Source organism: Lissotriton helveticus (assembly GCF_964261635.1).
Source record: "Lissotriton helveticus chromosome 1_1 unlocalized genomic scaffold, aLisHel1.1 SUPER_1_unloc_28, whole genome shotgun sequence".
Lineage (NCBI taxonomy): Eukaryota > Metazoa > Chordata > Amphibia > Caudata > Salamandridae > Lissotriton > Lissotriton helveticus.
The window spans coordinates 424,099-442,970 of NW_027611668.1; the positions used below are offsets into that span (position 1 = coordinate 424,099).

Genomic DNA, 18,872 nt, shown 5'->3' on the forward strand with positions numbered 1-18,872 from the left:
GGGTCGGAGGGAGAGCCGGAGTGGATAGAGTTCATGACGTGGATGGTGTCTTCACTGCTGATGGGGATCCATACGCTGAGGGTGGTGGTGGGGGTCGCTGGTTTGGTGTCCAGAGGTGGAGATTGGGGTCTGAAGCTGTCGTGTTTATCTGCGATCTTGCGGTGGAAGAAGGTGGCGAGGGCGTTGCAGAGATCTTGTGACGGGGTGATGTCGTTGTTGCTGGCGTTGGGGTTGGAGAGCTCTTTGACGATGCTGAAGAGCTTTTTGCTGTTGTTGGTGTTGTTGTCCAGTCGCTCTTTGAACGATGTCCTCTTGGTGGCCCGGATCTGCAGGTGGTATTCGCAGGTGGTGTTTTTTAGGGTTGTCATGTTTTCTGTTGTCCGTTCGTGGCGCCAGGTCTTTTCGAGTGTTTGGCAAGATTTCGTTGCGGCTTTGAGGGCATCTGTGAACCATGGGGGTTTTCTGTTGCCGGTCTTGCCTTGGGGGTTCTTCAGTGGAGCAAGGTCGTTGGCGCAGTTGGTGATCCACTGAGCGAGGTTGTGGGCTGCGTTGTTGGTGTCGGGTAGATTGGTGTCGGCTAGTGGGTTCTGGCTCAGCGATGTGGTTAGCTGGTCTGTGGTGATTTTGCTCCAGCATCTGCGGAGGATCCGATGCGCGAGGTGGTGAGATGTAGTCTTCTTGAAGATGAAGTGTACGCAGCTGTGGTCGGTCCAGTGGAGTCCGGTGGAGTGGTTGAAGGCGACGTGGTTACTGGCGGAGAATATGGCGTCGAGCGTGTGGCCGGCGAGGTGGGTGGGGGGTGTCCACCAGTGGCTTGAGTCCGAGGTTGGTGAGGTTGTAGAGCAGGGGGGAGGTGGCGTTGTCGTTGTTTTTTTCCAGGTGAAAATTCAGGTCTCTTAGGAGGATGTATTCTGGTGAGGCTAGGGCGTGCGGGATGATGAAGCCTGCGATGGTTTCGCTGAATTGTGTGCGCGGGCCTGGGGGTCTGTAGATGAGCGTTCCTCTGAGGGTGGTCTGGGGGTTGGTGTGGATTTGGAAGTGTAGGTGTTCGGCGGTGGGGACGATGTCTTCGGCGTTGGTCGTGACGTTGATGGTGTTCCTGTAGGTGATGGCGACTCCTCCTCCTGTTTTGTTGGTTCGGTCCTTCCGGGTGATTTTGTAGCCGTCTGGGATGGCTATGGCGATGTCGTGGGCTGAGGAGGCGTTCATCCAGGTTTCCGTGAGGAAACCGACGTCTGGTGCTGATGTGTCGAGGAGGTCCCAGAGTTCGATGGCGTGCTTGTGAACGGAGCGGGTGTTGAGGAGGATGCACTTAAGGGGGTTGTTGTTGGTGTTTGGTTTGGCGGGCGGGGTGCGGGGTCGAAGGCAGGTGAATTTGCAGGCTTGACAGGTGAAGGGTCCGTGGGTGCGCTTTGGGGTGGCTTGGTAGCAGGCGGTTGGTCGTCCGGTGTTGAGTGCGATGAGGGCGGCGGTGTCGTATCTTAGTCGGATGTCCTGGTGTCGGCGGAGGCCAGGGGTTCTGGCGATGGGCGCGGTCCAGGCGCAGACGGGCGCAGACGGGCTTGCCTTTGGCACGTCCGCTGCGCTTCCGCGCGGCGTCCTTCATAAATGGCCAAGTGGGAGGGAGGAGCAGCTGGGAGGTGGGAGCGGGGTGGCCAATGGGCGACAGAGGGAGCATAGCACAGCGGGAAAAGGGACGGGGCCGCAGGGGAGCAGCGGTGGGAAGCGGGGAGCGGGGGGCACAGAAGCGGGAAAAACAGTCACGGAGAAACACAAAATATACTGGCAACAGGCAATAAGCAGGGCACAATGCAAGTAAAACACTGGGTGCAGTCAACAACAATACTCAGAAATACGGGTGCAGCGGCGAACTTGCGGCAGCAGCGGTGAAGGGCAGGAGTCCTGGTCACACACGGGGAGCCGTGCGGTGTGTGGAGCGACCGGCCCTGCGAGCAGGGTCAAGGGTCACCACCACTACCCTCAGACAACATGACGCACTGCCCAGACACTACATACTCTACCCTCAGAATACAGGTAACAGTGCCCGGACACTGTGAACTCTACCCTCAGACAAGAGATACCACTGCCCAGGCAACATAAACACTACCATAAGACAACAGGTAACACTGTAAACACTAAAAACACAATAGATTGGACACTGTAATCACTCCCCCGACAACATGCAACACTTCATACACTGTACACACTACCCTAAGACAATAGAAACCCTGCCCAGACACTGTAAACACTACCCTCAGACAACATGAAACACTGCCCAGACACTACATACTCTACCCTCAGACAACAGGTAACACTGTAAACACTAAAAACACAATAGATTGGACACTGTAATCACTCCCCCCGACATCATGCAACACTTCATACACTGTACACACTACCCTAAGACAATAGAAACTCTGCCCAGACACTGTAAACAGCACCCTAAGACAACAGTAAAACTGCTCAACACTGTAAACACTAAAAACAAACAAGGGATAGCACTGCCCAGACATTGTAAACTTACCCTCAGACAAGTAACACTGCCTGACACTGTAAACACTAAAAGCAGACAACAGGTAGCACTGCTCAGACATTGGAAACACTACCCTCAGAGGTAGCACTGAACAGACACTGTAAACACTCCCGCCAGACAACAGATAGCACTGCCCACACACTGTAACACTCCCGCCAGACAACAGATAGCACTGCTCAGACACTGTAAACACTCCCGCCAGACAACAGATAGCACTGCTCAGACACTGTAAACACTCCCGCCAGACAACAGATAGCACCCCTCAGACACTGTAAACACTCCCGCCAGACAACAGATAGCACTGCCCAGACACTGTAAACACTCCTGCCAGACAACAGATAGCACTGCCCAGACACTGTAAACACTCCCGCCAGACAACAGACAGTACTGCCCAGACACTGTAAACACTCCTGCCAGACAACAGATAGCACTGCCCAGACACTGTAAACACTCCCGCCAGACAACAGATAGCACTGCTCAGACACTGTAAACACTCCCGCCAGACAACAGATAGCACTGCTCAGACACTGTAAACACTCCCACCAGACAACAGATAGCACTGCCAAGACACTGTAAACACTCCCGCCAGACAACAGATAGCACTGCCCACACACTGTAAACACTCCTGCCAGACAACAGATAGCACTGCCCAGACACTGTAAACACTCCCGCCAGACAACAGATAGCACTGCCCAGACACTGTAAACACTCCCGCCAGACAACAGATAGCACTGCTCAGACACTGTGAACACTCCCGCCAGACAACAGATAGCACTGCCCAGACACTGTAAACACTACCCTGGGACAAGAGACAGCACTGCCCAGACACTATACACACTACACTCATGGGTAACACTACACAGACAATGTAAACTCTACTCTTAGACAAGTAACACTGCCCAACACTGCAAACACTGTTTTGCCTCTATAAAAGTTAATTGGGGGCGTGGCCAAGATGGTGGACGGCTAGGACGCGCTTTTAGATCACTCCATGCCGCCGCCTAAATAAGCATATAATTCAAGCCCTTCGTTCCCCAGTAGGGGCCCCTGAGAGTAAATACAAGCTCCTGAGAGAAGGGGGTACAAGCGGATCCTTGCGGAAGCAGCATAGAACCATGGGCGCGAAAGAACGAAAGGCTAAGAGGACCAGCGGTCTCTGGACCGGGACCTGCGGCCTATAGTATACGGATGTCCACCGAACGAGTGATGATCCTCCATGGGGTAGAGGTCCGTGGACCGCGGAGACAGGGGAGCTGATTGATCCCCTCTCCCCCAGGGGCTGTGTGGACAACCTGGACTGGTGAGGCGAACAGAGCTTGCGGAATGCGCCACGGCTCTGGACCACAGTGTGGGAGAACTCTGGAGCGTGCAGGTGTCCCGGTGAACAGTAGGGATCAAAAGCGTGCCTAATCCTGTGGCGTGCTCCTGTGGCGTGTGATGAGCAGCCTGCCCAAGTTTTGGCCCATCTTTCGCTTTGCAGGGTCACATCGAATAATTGGCACAAAGATAGCTAATCCCCTCAGCCTCAAAGCCATGGCAGGGAACATGTACGGAAAGGCAAAATACAACAAGAGAAAAGATACCTGCCAAATAGATTTAATATAGAACTCACAAGGAGGTCCTTTGATACATATAGAACCACCCAAATCAAAACATATTAATTCAGCACATAATGAAAAATAGATACAAGTTTTATTACATAGAAAAACATTTTATTCAATACATTAATGACAAACCACATGGGGATTTTTCTAAAAAACTGATGATTTGACAAATATAGTCCCACATATCGACATCAAACAAAAAAACTCTCATACCTTCATACATACCAGCATTTCAAACACTCTCATACCACAACCAGGCATCCATTACCAAGGTACATAATAGCCATGAGCTGATCTAATAATAATAGATGGAAAATAGTAATCAGGGGGATGGACAACAGATCAGCCAATTAGACCCCAGATTACACAAAACGCCGACGCACGCTTAGGTGTAAGGCCCCCAGACGGAGCTACACCTTTTTCAGGGCAATGATGTACAGTTCACAGTGGGACAAGCAATCAATCTAAAAAGTAGACACGTCAACTCTCACGGGGGATCCAGCAATGCAGAGGTCCTCAAATAAGGAACTTCAAGAAATGCTCATAGAGGTTGAAAGTCATTCTTGTGGGCGACTCCCAAGCTGGGTTCACTCCAATAATGCCAAGTCCAGGAGATGAAGAAGAGAGAAGGATGCCAATAGTTAAGAGGGTAATCTCCGCATATGAGTAGGGTTCAGGCTGACTCCTCCATTTTCTACGGAGACGATACAGAACCAGTCATGCACAGTCTTCAAATCGACACAGGGGGGTTCAACCGCTTCTCGTAATACAAGGCGTCATGTTCGGAAAGTCAGGCAGTTCCAGGATGGAAGATAAGGCTAGAAGCCAAGGGCATGAGGCTCGGCTAGACGCAGATGACGGAGAGGGTATGGTCACTAAGGCATTCCTTGAAACACTCTTCTCCTCACTACGTGCAGACCTGCAGATGATGAAAACCGAATTAGCATCGGAAATCCGATAGGTGACATGCGAGGTGGCCGAGGTGGGCGAGAAAGTCGCCAAGCTTGAATACAGGGAGCCAGGCCGGGAGGAGCAGTTCTTGTGGCTTCAAAAAGGGGGGCTACGGCTAAAAGAGCAGCAGCTGGACCTTCAGGCTCGCAACGAGGACCTGCAGAACAGATCCAGGAGGAACAATATAAGAATGAGAGGTGTGCCATCCAAAGCAGAGGGCTCCAACCTTCGCAAGTTTGTCACAGACCTCCTACGACATGTCTCCGGACTTCCTGAAACCTCTGCACTACAGCTAGACCGGGTTCGGTTCACAGAGTGGGAGCTGAATGCCTGGGGAAAGGTCCCCCGGCCGATATACTGGTTTGCGTTCGCAATTTTCAAATCAAAGAGGACATTCTTAGAAAAGCCAGAGACTCCCACCGGTCCACTTCAAAGGCTATTCCCTAACCTTTTACCAGGATCTCTCCAGGATCAACTTGCAGAAACGTAGGACGTTCCTCTCTGTAACAGAACACCTCAAAAAGGCTAATATACCCTTTGCATGGAGCCACCCCTTCCGCATCATCTTCAAGTATGAAGGATCTCTCGATCAGATCACTCAGGGAAGCCTGTGCCCTCCTGCACATCACCACGCAGGATGATTCTGAGGAGTAGCCCGCCTCTCCTAAGTGTATACGAACTGCATGGCAGAAGGTAACAAGCAACCACTGCGGGCCCGGCCCGACTTGGCCACCATTAGGAAAAAGAGACAGGCGGTGCTACAGGTCCTATCAGCGGAATCCACCTTTTCAACTGCATCATGAGCTGAAGACGACCCTGCTCCCGGGGTGCGGAGGGACTTGCGAGGCACTGAAGGAGGCGGTAGAGGGGCTGTTGGTAGGATGCTCCCAGTACTGTACAATCTGCGGGTCGCTCAGAGGTCCCACACAGAATCTCTTGGAGGGTGGTCCTCCAGAACAGTCCTCCCTTGGCTGTCGTCGCCTCATACTGACTCTTGGGTCTTGACAGACTTGGCTCCTGTTGATTTCTTCAGTATATCCTTTTGTTGGTTATGGGTACATTCTATCTTCTTTCACTTCTTCTCCTCCGCACCAGCCAAGTCTCCAGAAGGGCTCCAAGAGTTCTACGAACTTCATGGTATGGCGCTCCATCGCTACCTCGCAGGCGTGACGAGGACAAAGTGAACAAGCTGCATAGGGGCTTCCTGAACTCGTGCAATGCATAATATACGTTTGGTGAGCCTCAATGTTCGAGGCCTCAATAGTCCAGTAAAGTGCAAAGCGATTTTATCTTACTAGAACACTTCGGCGAGACATATGCTTATTGCAAGAAACCCACTTACTTGTCAGGGATACCCACCGCATGCGCTCACCCAGGTTTCCCAGACCATACTGGACCACTGACACAACTAAAAAAAATGGGGTTGCCATACTGCTTGCCCAGAGCTTCCTGGGAAAGGTCACAGATGTGATAGCTGAACACAAGGGCAGAGAATTATGGATTAGGCTCCAGTGGGGTCATAAACGGTTAACAGTGGCATCTATTTATGCACCGAACGAACACCAGGAACGCTTCTTGATTACCTACCTTACACAAGTCTTAGCCTCGCAAGACCGGGAGGTGGTGATAGGGTGGGGGGGCTTAACCTGGTAATGAATACAGACTTAGATCGCTCGGGGCATCTCGCTACACAAGCTGGGACCGTCACACAGACTGGACATCAATGGCGTATGAATTGCGTCCTTAATGATATATGGAGTCAGACACACCCCTCCGCCAAAGACTACACATACTTTTCTGCGGCCCATAGATCCTATGCCCCTATTGATCATTTACTCCTCGCAGATGCACTATTGGGGATGCGTAGCTGAAGCAACAATTGAATCCCGTTCCCTCTCTGATCATGCCCTGATCACGCTATCGCTGAACCTAGGTGGCTCTCAACCATGCCCGTCACGATGGCTACTTCGTGACGCCATGCTTCACTCTGACCAGATAACTAAAGCTATTAGCAAGGCAATCAAAGACTATCTCACCACCAATGACCGAGACTAGGTTCGCCCGGCGTCCTTGTGGGAAGCGTTAAAACTAGTTATACGAGGGGAATTAATAGCCACATCAGCAAGCTAAAACAAGCTACGGAAGGAACAGAGGAAGCAAATAGCGGCATCAGTAGCAGAACTGGAATTCATACACAAACTCACCGGTACCCCCCCCGCTTCTGGAGGGAATTGAAGAAGAAACACTTAATTCTCCACCGATTGGACCTAGAGAGAGCGGAATATGCCTTAGTGCATCTCCGGCACAAATTCTTCCTTAACAGAAATCCTTCTGGCTGCATGCTAGTCCATAAGCTACGCCAAAGAGAGGTTACCATAACAATACCGGCAATCAAAGACCCGTCCGGGACTCTAGTATACGCAAAATTGCAGAAGCTTTCTGAGCCTTCTACAGCAAACTTAGTGCGGAGGAAGACTCTACACATAGAGACATAGCTAGTTACCTCCATGGTGCGCAGCTGGCGGCGCTGCCTACTGATACTGCATCTTACATTGATCGCTCTATCCAAGTTTACAAGGTAGTGACAGCAATAGCCAGCCTCAAAACCTCCAAGTCCCCGAGCCTGGATGGCTTTACCCCCCCCCCCCCGTTCTATAACAAATTCTGTCAGACACTAGCCCCTGTTCTGACACAGCTTTTTAACTCATTTCTTGATACGGGAGCACTCCCTGATTCCCTCTCGGAGGCCTCCATTTGAGTAATCATAAAACCATCTGAAGATCCCCTTGAATGTGCCTCCTATCGTCCAGTCTCATTGCTCAACGTCGATGCCAAATATGAACATACAGCATTGAGGCTATCCAAAGCACACCTTATAAGTTTCTTTTCAGTCCTAGCTAAGTAATCGCTTATTAAGGCATCTGTATACCCTCTATTGGACAATGAGACAGAGTAAAACCAACATCAATTCCAAGAAAGAAGATCCAGGCTGTTCAGAGTCAATTGAATGTCAATCTTCTTGTGATTTCATCAATTCTTTATTAGTATTCAAAAAATCGTATAAGATCTCCCAGCACGCAGTTTGCCAACACGTTTTTCGTCTTGCACTAAGACTTTCTCAAGGCTGGAAATATCAAACAATGCTAGTATAAATATGACATACAAAATTGCATACATTGACAAAAACAAACATATAAATACCATATAATTCACTAACATATATAGAGATTGACATATTTAAAAACACATAAAAAACAACATTTGTATATACATTTGAGAAACATAGATAAACCATATGTTATGTAAAACAAAACATGCTGTATACACTCCTTGACGGGTCTATACATCCAAAATTTAACAGAGTTTGTTGTAGACCTAAATACACATCTAAACAGTGTGACTCAAGAATCCAAGAGTATAAAAAAGGTGGAATTGACTGCAGTGTAAGTAAAACAAGCACCAGCCATCACCAAGTGAAAAAAAGATAAGTTTAACAGGAATTCTTTTTATATGTACTAAGAATAGAGTGACAAGAAAGTGAGGGAAGTGAGAAAACAGGAGGAGAGATAATGAAGATAAGAAAAGAACACCAATTGAAGATCGGACCCACCATAAGTACTGGTGGAGAATATCCAAATATCAGCTTGAAGAAAAAAGAATCACAAATCTATCCAAGCGGGATACACCAAATTCAGAGGTTAGAGACAACCCGTTGATCTCCGGGGTCCACCTGGGGGCTGACATAGATACTATAAGCCTCTACGCTGACGACGTGTTCCTGTCCTTGACAAATCCCGAGACCTCGCTCGTGACCCTAGTGGACAAATTCTCGTGGTTCAGTGAAGTGGCGGGCTTCAAGGTAAACCTTCCCAAGTTACAAATACTGAATCTGTCTACTACCCCTGACACAGTAGAGGCCCTGTCCAGGCATTTCCCATTCACTTGGACCAGCAATCACATACCATACCAGGGGATTTTCTTAGTATGAATCCCTAATAAGACACTAACGGCTAACTACGGGCCACTTCTAGAACAGACTACTGAAACCCCCTCCACATGGTCATGACCGGGTCTCTCTTGGGCGGGTCATGTTGCAGCAGTTAAAATGACGATAATGCCGCGCATATTGTACATCTTTCAAACTATCCCCCTTTCCCCACCTGCGGTTACATTGCGCAACCTACAGTGGGCCATCAACCACTTCATCTGGGGTGGGAAGCAACAGCGACTCAGCTTTGCGCAGATCACAAAACGCAAGTAAGATGGGGGGGCCCCAGTGATGTCCAGGTATTTTCAAGCATCACAACTACCCTTCATTCTTGAGTGGAACCACCCACTTTCAGAGAAACATTGATCGTTTAGTAACCAAATAATTGCAGGAGCGAAAACTTGGGGAGAGATTTGGCTCCCGCGTAGGCACAACGCATGGGGGCTTTACATCTCCCCGGTGATGACAACTACCCTAAAAGTATGGGACGTAACTGCAATCCGCCATGGCTTTACTTCATTCCCCTCCCCGCTAACTCCATTGGTGGACAACCCTGACTTCCCGCCTGGGTGCAAATCAAAAACATTCCAGCAGTGGCGTGAGAAGGGGTGTAATCAAGACAGGGCCATTCCCTTTGATCAGCTTCAGAAAGATTACGAAATCCCCGTCACTGACTAGTACGCCTATACTCAAGCGTGTCACTGGGGGTAAACAGCGTTTACAACAAATGTTTTGCCCCGCAGGGAATCACAACGCGGTCATTACAACGACCGCGTTGTGATTCCGCATACCATTACTCCGCAAGTCGGAACAGCGCTTTGCGGGGGGGTTGGGAGGTGTTGGATTTAAAATCCAAAACCTTCCCTAGTGTCCGCACAGACTTGAGTTGGAATAGTAAATTATACTATTCCAACTTCCAGCGCCCCTCCTCTGCAAGTTGTTGTTCTGACTTGTGGAGTAATGGTATGCGGAATCACAACGCGCTTGTTGTAACGACTGCGTTGTGATTCCCTGCGGGGAAAAAGAATGCGAGATTTAAAGGTATATTCATCACTGGGTAACCTACCCGGAGATGAGACCAGGCGCTTCTCGTCCATTAACCCAGTATGAAAAGTGGCTTATTATTAAAAGCGACGGTAAGCGCCTTATATCAGAACTGTATTATTTCCTCTCAGTAGACACCACACCAACGTACTCTAAGGGACAGTTAAGGTGGGAGGAGGAAATAGGCAGATCCCTCACAGACAAGGAGTGGCAGGACATATTTTTTAGAACACATCACACTGCACACAACATCCCAGGTACCGAAGCAGCTTATAAAGTTGCCTCATACTGGTACCTAACTGCGGCCCAACAGAACCACTGGAACAAAGACCGACCCCGGCTTACCGCTGGCATGGCTGCGGGCAGACAGGCTCATTAGTACATCTACTTTGGCATTGCTTCAAATTGGTAAGATACTGGGACCTGATACTCCAGGACATAAATGAAGCCTTCGAGACAGAGATCCCGCGCTTCCCTGCCTATACTTTGCAGGGTCTCTCTAATCCACTAACATTTTCCTTGCGCTCTTTAAGAGGGAGGCAGCTAGCATTAGCCCTTAATGCGGCAAGTTTTATCACTGTTTTGGGTAATATGAGTGGTTATGTGGATTTCCTCTTTGTATTAACTATTCACCTGGTATTCTTTTTTGCAGTCTGTTTCTGGACAACTGTCCTCCTAACACGGGTGTTCTTTTGAGGTGTCACTAGGTTTCTTCTCTTTGGTATTGAAGACGCACTACTCAATCACTTTCCTTTGGATGCATTGTCTTGTTTGTGGTTTCACGGTTCTTAACTATAATTTTAATCTCAAGAAATAGCCTTTTGGAATGCGGTGTAACACAAAAGATCGTGCACCAGGGATACGGTGGTTGATTACTACATAAGCATGAGACTATGTAGTTTATGTATGGTTTTCTGTTTATTTGTAGCCTGATGAAGTCGATGGTGAATATACCCTATTGACGAAACATATGTTGGTTGCAAAGGTTATCAATACAGCTGGATGCATGTAGAGATAGGAAATAAAGCACTGCTGATTAAACTGGACTATTGTACATGGAATAACTCTTAATTTTGTTGTTCAGGGGATCTTATATTTTAGAGTCGGAAGTGTTGGCTCCCTATTGGAGTGTATGGTGGCCACATCTCCTTGGAGCACCTCTATGAATTATTTCTTTCAGATAAATTAGGTTCACACATGTTTGCGCAATCTTATGACCTTTCCACCTGTTTTTCTTGCATTGTGTGATGTAACTTTAGTTTGTTGCTGCAGACATGATGTTGTAACTTTAGTTCGCTCATAGCTCTTTTAATGGTAGAAAACTGTATTGATTACTTCTTGATGTTTTTAGGTCCATCAGTTAATTCACTGTCATCCATGTGTGAGTGCTGGCTAAAATATCTGGTATTGTTCTTCTGCAGATTGGTACGCCTGATATTGGAAGTGTCAGCTAATATATACTTTCAGGATTCCAAGCAAGGTAAGTAGCATCTAATGGAGAAGGGGAAATGGCACAAAAAGAATCACTGAAATGATTTGGGTTTTCTTTTTTCACATATGTTCTACTATGTGAAGGATCGCTGACTCACAAGCCTTCAGATGCTAAGGATTGCTGACAAGCGCAAAAGAAGAGCCCCCTACTATTAAGAAAAGGTTCCTTAAGGTAGGGAAAAATCAATCAATGTACAGATTTAAGGCAACCATTCAATAAACAATAATTAAATGCTAATCAATAGACAAAGGTCAGAAAGAACCAAAGAGAACAAATTATTTATCAAAAATACAAAATGAGCTTTATTAAGTGTTAACCAATTAAAAATGTTTTAATAATCATTCATTCACTTTCATGTCCATCATACAAACTCACAGACATACTGAAGACACATTTAAAACATTGTTGGTATGATGACATATTGCTCAACACTGATAGATTGACACAATATATAAAAAACAAGATCAATCGGAGACGGAGTGGCACAAATTCAAATGACTGGTGGAATTCTATGTCTGTGTCGGCGCAACAGGGGTGCCTTCGCCAGGAAGAGGGCCACAGTACAAACAATTGATGAATCTGTGAAGTAAACATTGTCTTTATGAATGAGGAAGGTTCTTTCACGAATACAATGAGTTATAAGTATACAAGGAAGACATTTGCATTGGATGAAATAAGGGAGAAGAATGAGAGTAAAAGTGAAAATGGAAAGATATGACTCAAGATAATTACTTTAGAAGTGAATAGTAAGGTTAATGGAATAAAATTAGATGTGAAAAAGGCAATATATAAAGATAGTGAAGGGAACCCTATGTGAATGATTAAAAAAGGGGGGGGGGAAGGAAGAAAGGAAAAGGCACCCAGAACATTTGTGTATGTATACGATGGTGACCCCTATTTGTATCAAAGTCACATGCTTAACTCATGGTGTCAGAAATAGTATACCTACTATTGATGGGGTTTGGAGAACCGTCGTGTTGAACGGTAAATGAAGACAGTGCGATACTTCATGTATAATCTAAACGATGAAGGTAGAAGACGCATATTGATAGTTGCTCACATTTAATAACGTTTTTGATTGACAGCGATTCTAGGTATCTAACTAATATTTACCTCAGTTGCCAAGGGCAAAAAGACGCCGTCAGTACATTGTAAGCGGATGAAATATGTAAGTCCTCGTGGTGTTTCAATAATGGTGTACTAAAAATTATTAAACATATGTAAATGGACAAATGTGATAGAGAATGGGTCCTTAATTACAAATCCGAAAAACTATTTTCTATTTATACCTGTATGCCTGATGGGCAATAGAGAGAGGAATCAGGCGACGCCAGAAAAACAAGATAGCACAGTGATGTCTGATAGTTACTGGTTGTCACTTCTATATTTTCAAAGCTAAAGAATAAAGATACACAGGATTGTCCTGGTTAGTTGAAACTTAAAGCATGTTTGTATTTAGCGAAAATGTAATAGCAATGAGACCTACTGAAGATCGATAATAAATAGCTAGTCAATACTAGTATTAGGGATTAATGTAGAACGGCACAGCACTTACTTTGATGCAATGCGGTGCAGATGAAAGGGGTCAGTACAATTCTGTTTTGTGATTTCAAGGATTACTGCAATATAAATGAAGTAACTATAAGGCGAAAATTAAATTACAGTACAGCTGATATAATATACTTCGAAATCAAGCCTTCGAAATGGAGGCTTAAACTAGCGGGTTTCGTTACACAGGCGTATAATTTGCAGAGGAGAAAGAATGCACAATTGTACTTCACTTGTGCCTTTTAATATGACCGGGGAAAAATATAGGCAGAAGAATAATAAGAGTTACAAAATATCCACATATGTTAAGTTAAATGTGTTTTATAATGTCACGAGATAACGATGCGCCAGCAAGAACTATGCAAACTTAATTAGGGTACTGTGAAAAACTATGCGGACTTGATTAAAGCTAGGGCGTGTCAATGGCTCGAACTTACCTTTTAGTCATTTGGAGCCTCCGGATATGGGGTTCCTTCTTTCTGCGAATATGCCCGGAAACTAAACCTGAAAAACAAGAAAGGGTTTGGCCCTTATTCAGTAAGGTTCGGACCAATATACCAATAGCAACCAAAAAAAATGCCAATACTGTTACCATTCAAACTCAAGCAATTATCCCACACGCCAGATGACCTAAACACGCTGGATGAAAAAAGTTGAATTTTCTTTTTCTTTTTCATATACTCTTTTTTACTTATTAGTTATCTTTTTGTTAATGAATCATTGTTTATAAATGTAAACAATACAAATCAAGAGAAAATAATAACTAATAAGTAAAAAAGTGTACTTGAAAAAGAAAAAGAGAATTCTACTATTTTCAACCAGAGTGTTTAGGTCATCTGGTGTGTGGGATAATTGCTTGAGTTTGAATGGTATCAGTATTGGCATTTTTTTGGTTGCTATCGGAAACTAAACCTGGCGTGATCCGGTTAAGGTGTTTTGACCTGCAGCGGGTGTATCACATGGTAAAAGATGGCCAATCGTCTGTGTACCTTGACAAAACTTTATTGGAACGATGTAAAAAACATATATGTGAAGCACAATGCCTAACTTTACGCAATATTACCACCTTATACTGTCTGTGACACAGCTAAAATGAATCAATTTTCATAATATAAAGAGCAATGTCGCTCCTTATATGAAGCAGTATTCGTGCATCTGTTTGTTGAAACAGTATTGCAATCAGGAAAGTGAATAGCAATGTAGTCATAGCGTGCTACACATGTATTTATACAGTGTGGCCGACCTAATCCAAATTGACTGGGTGGTGTAGTGTTGCCGACCTAATCCGAATTGACTAGGCGGCGTACTAACAGGGAACTCCGTGGCAAGCGATGATAAGGACAGTATATGATGATTAATTGCGACGCGCAGGTATGTAACTGCTACATATATAAAGCTAAGAAAAATAAATAAATAAAGGAATAAAATATGAAAGATAATAGTAAGACTGAAGAAAATAAGGTGGAAGATGAAACATGTGCCACTAATAGATGTATTTTGCTGAGGTGTATATAGTATATAGGAATTGCAAAAAATAGAATTTGGAACAAACGCCATGGATGGTTTTATTTATTTATTTATTTGCGGGTTTATAACGCGCTTGAATCGACTCCTTCCGGAGTATCTCTGCGCCCAAAATACCAGAAGCATGGTCAAGCAGTCAGTGGATAGCAGATTAGTTCTGAAACAAGAATGTTTTGAGCTTCTTTCTGAAGCTCAGATGTTCAGAACATTGCCTCAGCTCAAGGGGAAACTTGTTCCATAAAATCGGACCGACTACAGATAGGGTCTTGCCACCCTGTCTGGCCTTTCTCACAGCTGGCACTCTCAGGAGAAGCTGGTTACTGGACCTAAGGGACCTAACCGGGTTGTATGGAATGAATTTATCTCTCCAGTGCGATGGCCCCAGTCCATTTAGGCTCTTGTGTATTAAACAGCAGGTCTTAAATTTTACCTTGTTATGGACTGAGAGCCAATGCAATTTCTCCAAGAGAGGGTTAGACGGTGTTCTAGGGGGGGCATTTAATACCAGCCTGGCCGCAGTGTTTTGAATCATCTGGAGTTTGGCTAGTACTCCATCATTGGCCGATAACAGGAGGCCGTTACAATAGTCGAAACGACTAAGTATCAGAGCTTGCACCAAGGTTTTCCTGGTGAAGTCCGGTAGCAGGGGAAAGACCTTTCTCAACAAGCCGATGACATGGAAGCAGGAACCCACAATGATGTTACAATGTTGCTTAAAAGAGAGTTCACGATCCAAGCGCACTCCTAGATTTTTCACAACCAATTTAGGGTCTGGGACCGGGCCAAGGTCTTGCGGCCACCAGTCCGGGGTCCACAGGATCTTTGCGCTTCCCCAAAGAATACAACCTCCGTTTTGCCTACGTTGCATTGGAGGCAGTTAGAAGTCATCCAATTTGCTACCGCCTTCATGCCATTGGAAAAAGATGTTTTCACTTCGTCGGTAAGAATTTTAAAAGGAAACAGGAGCTGGGTATCATCCGCGTATGATACTGGGATGAAACCGAACTCTCTAAAGATTTTAGCCAGGGAGGCCACGTAGATGTTAAAAAGAGTTGGGCTCAAACAAGAGCCCTGTGGCACCCCCTTGGTAATCTCAGTTTCCACCGAGCGAAATGTGCCCATTTTAACCGATTGAGTCCGGTTAGATAGAAAACTTCTTAGCCAGGCCAGTGCTGTACTCACAAGACCGATCTTAGCAAGCCGTTCGAGCAGAATATTATGAGATATAGTGTCGAACGCTGCCGACAGATCTAACAGTACCAGGACTACCGAATGACCCCTGTCCTGGTACATGTGTAGATCATCCGTTATTGACAGTGCCGACTCAGTACTATGCTTCGGCCTAAAGCCAAATTGCGAATGGTCTAGACTGCCGGCCTGTTCGATATATAGCTCGAAAGGTGCTTGTTTACATGTCTTTCAGTGAGCTTTCCCATGAATGGAGGTAGGGATATCGGTCTGAGATTAGACAAATCCGTCCAAGGGATTGTAGTATTCTTCCTAATAGGTCTTACTGATGCCTTTTTCCATGCCATGGGCACTCGGCCTTCGGTCAGTGATTGATTTACCATGGTAATTTAACTGGTATTGTATCACATGGCCTGTTCCCATTGAATTTCCTGGTTTAGACCATGTTTAACCGTATCTAAAATAAACATCCAAAAACTTCTCTGCTTTTTCTGATGGAGTCTAAACCGACAAAAGGAGTAAGCATGGGGGCTGCTTGTGCCCCTACTGGGCCAGTGCGCCTTCGGACCCTGCAGACTCGGCTGGGGGTTCTTGGCCTTCGATGCTGGCGGCTTCGGCTCCGCAGTGCTCCCATGGATCAACTCCTGGATCTGGATTGGGGCTGGTCGACATTACGACACCACCTCCGGCGTCTAATCCATTGACGACACCTCCACCCCTTCCACTGCAGGTTGTGTCCCCAACCGTTGTCTACCCCGGCCTCCCGCTCGACATGGACACGGAGCAGAACGGACGCTGATACCGGCACCACCCGGTACTTTTGTACCCTTGTTCTACCCTGGTGTTTACTATCACCCTGAATGGCAACCAGAGGAAGTTGAGGACTAGGAGGGGTCTGTGGACCCTCTAGCATACCAGTTGGAAGAACCAGACTGGAGAGAGGAGTTTGGTGTGGCCAGTGCTCTGGACACTTCTCCAGACCTTGGTATGCTTTCTCCCCCTACTCTGGCTACAGAGAAGGCTGCATCATACGCAGTGGTGTGGCGTAGGGTGGCTGAGGCCTTAAACCTTGAGCTTCCTATGGTGGCAATCAGTACTAACCTCCTGACCAAGGTCCATCAACCATCAGCGGCCTCTTCGGAGCTCCTGCTGCTGTTCAATATGGCCCTCACAGACATCCTTCTGGGCCCTTGGTCCAAGCCCAGCACAGGGGCTACTGTGGATAGGACGATTGCCCCACCCCACCGCCCTGCCCCGGGCAACCCCATTTTCGTCTCCCAAAACCCTACTCCTGAGAGCTTGGTGGTCCAAGCCTCTACTTCCAATGGTGCATTCCTTACTGCTCCACCTGATAGGGAATCCAAGAAGCTGGACCATCATGGGAAGAAGATGTTTTCTTTCGCCAGCTTAGGACAGAGGTCTGTGAACACTGCATGTCTCTTGGGCCGTTATACCCACTATGTGTGGGACACTGTCCCGCAGGTACTGCCTCAGTGCCCGGAAGAGTCACGGGCCGTGCTCTCCCTTGCAGCTGCTGAGGGGAGAGGTGCAACAAAGTTCACATACGATGTGGGCTGGACACCGCCGACTCACTAGGCAGGACGATTTCAACGTCATTAGCACTGAGACGCTTTGCCTGGCTAAGGTCTACTGGCTTTTCGGGCAATGTCTAATCAACTCTTTTGGACAGACCCTTTGATGGCTGTCGTTTGTGTGGTGACAAAGCGGACAACGCGCTCAAGCTTTTTAAGGATTCTAGGGCTGAGAATGATCCTTAAGCCTTGGTACTAACTCTCGCCCAGCGCAGTCTGCTTTTTAGCTCTTTTTGTGGCTATGGAAGGGATGTCCCACCACGTTCCGCCCAGAGCCACAGGCCTGCGTATACTGTTCAGCCTCTGCGTGGCCAGGGACGTGGGACGCAGCGTCGTGGTCAGGGGCCAACGTGCGGGCCAGTCCACCAGTACCCCCTCTGCAGCAGCTTCTAAACCTTCATAGTCCGACCCTCCTGGGCCAATGGGCGGCAGGATTCGCCATCACCTCCCCCACTGGCAGAACCTCCTGTCAAATAGGTGAGTTTTGCAGATAGTCCAAAGGGGCTACCTCCTCCCCTTCGAGACTACTCCTCCATCAATGCCACCTCAATTCCATCACATGTCGGAGTATCACTTGGCCCTTCTCTGCCAGGAAGTTGCGGCTCTCTGGCCAAGAGAGCCATCAAACGCGTCCCTGTGCCAGAAGAGGGTTGTGGTCGCTACTCCCACTACTTTCTGGTACCCAAGAAGGACAAATGCCTGCGTCCTATCTTAGACTTGAGGGACGTCAACCACTTCCTCCTGAGCCAATGTCAAGAGGTTGACATTGGCTCAGGTTCTGTCTGCCCTCGACCCTGGAGACTGGATGGTAGCGCTGGACTTGCATGACACCTATTTCTACATTCCCGACCTGCCAGCCCACAGGCATTACCTACGGTTCACTAATTGGCCATGAGCATTTTCAGTTTAGCGTGCTCCCCTTTGGGGCCCTACCAGCGCCCCTCAGATGCTCATGAAAGTGATGGCGGTGGTTGTAGCTCATCTGCGCCGATCAGGGGTTCACGTCTTCCCGTATCTCAACGACTGGCTGTTGAAGGCGGGCTCGCCCCAGGCTGTCGTCTCCCTCCTCCAGACTACAGCGGACCTCCTGCATTCGCTGTGGTTCACTATCAACGTGCCAAAGTCACACCTGATTCCCTCTCAGAAGCTCCTTTTCATCGGAGCGGTTCTTGATACAACGCAGTTTCGGGCTTATCCTTCCAAACAGCGAGTCCGGGATATTCGGGCTATGATTCCGATCTTTAAGCCTCTATCCTAGGTTTCAGTCAGAATGATCCTTATGACCTCCTGCATCCTGCTGGTAGATTATGCCAGGTGGCATATGCGGCCTCTGTAGTGGGATCTGAAGTTCCAGTGGGCAAAACATCAGGGGAATCTTTCCGATTGTATCCAGATCACGGAGGGCTCT

At 47.2% G+C, this 18,872-nt stretch overlaps 1 long non-coding RNA gene across 1 annotated transcript in view; it reads left to right on the forward strand.

Moving 5' to 3' along the window:
* LOC144805827 (uncharacterized) overlaps positions 1-18,872 on the forward strand; it is a 53,475-nt gene that overhangs the window by 9,832 nt on the left and 24,771 nt on the right. Inside the window, exons 2-3 of the long non-coding RNA XR_013605609.1 lie at positions 11,542-11,600; positions 11,696-11,783. This is a non-coding gene — a long non-coding RNA (uncharacterized LOC144805827). The remainder of the gene's footprint in view (positions 1-11,541; positions 11,601-11,695; positions 11,784-18,872) is intronic.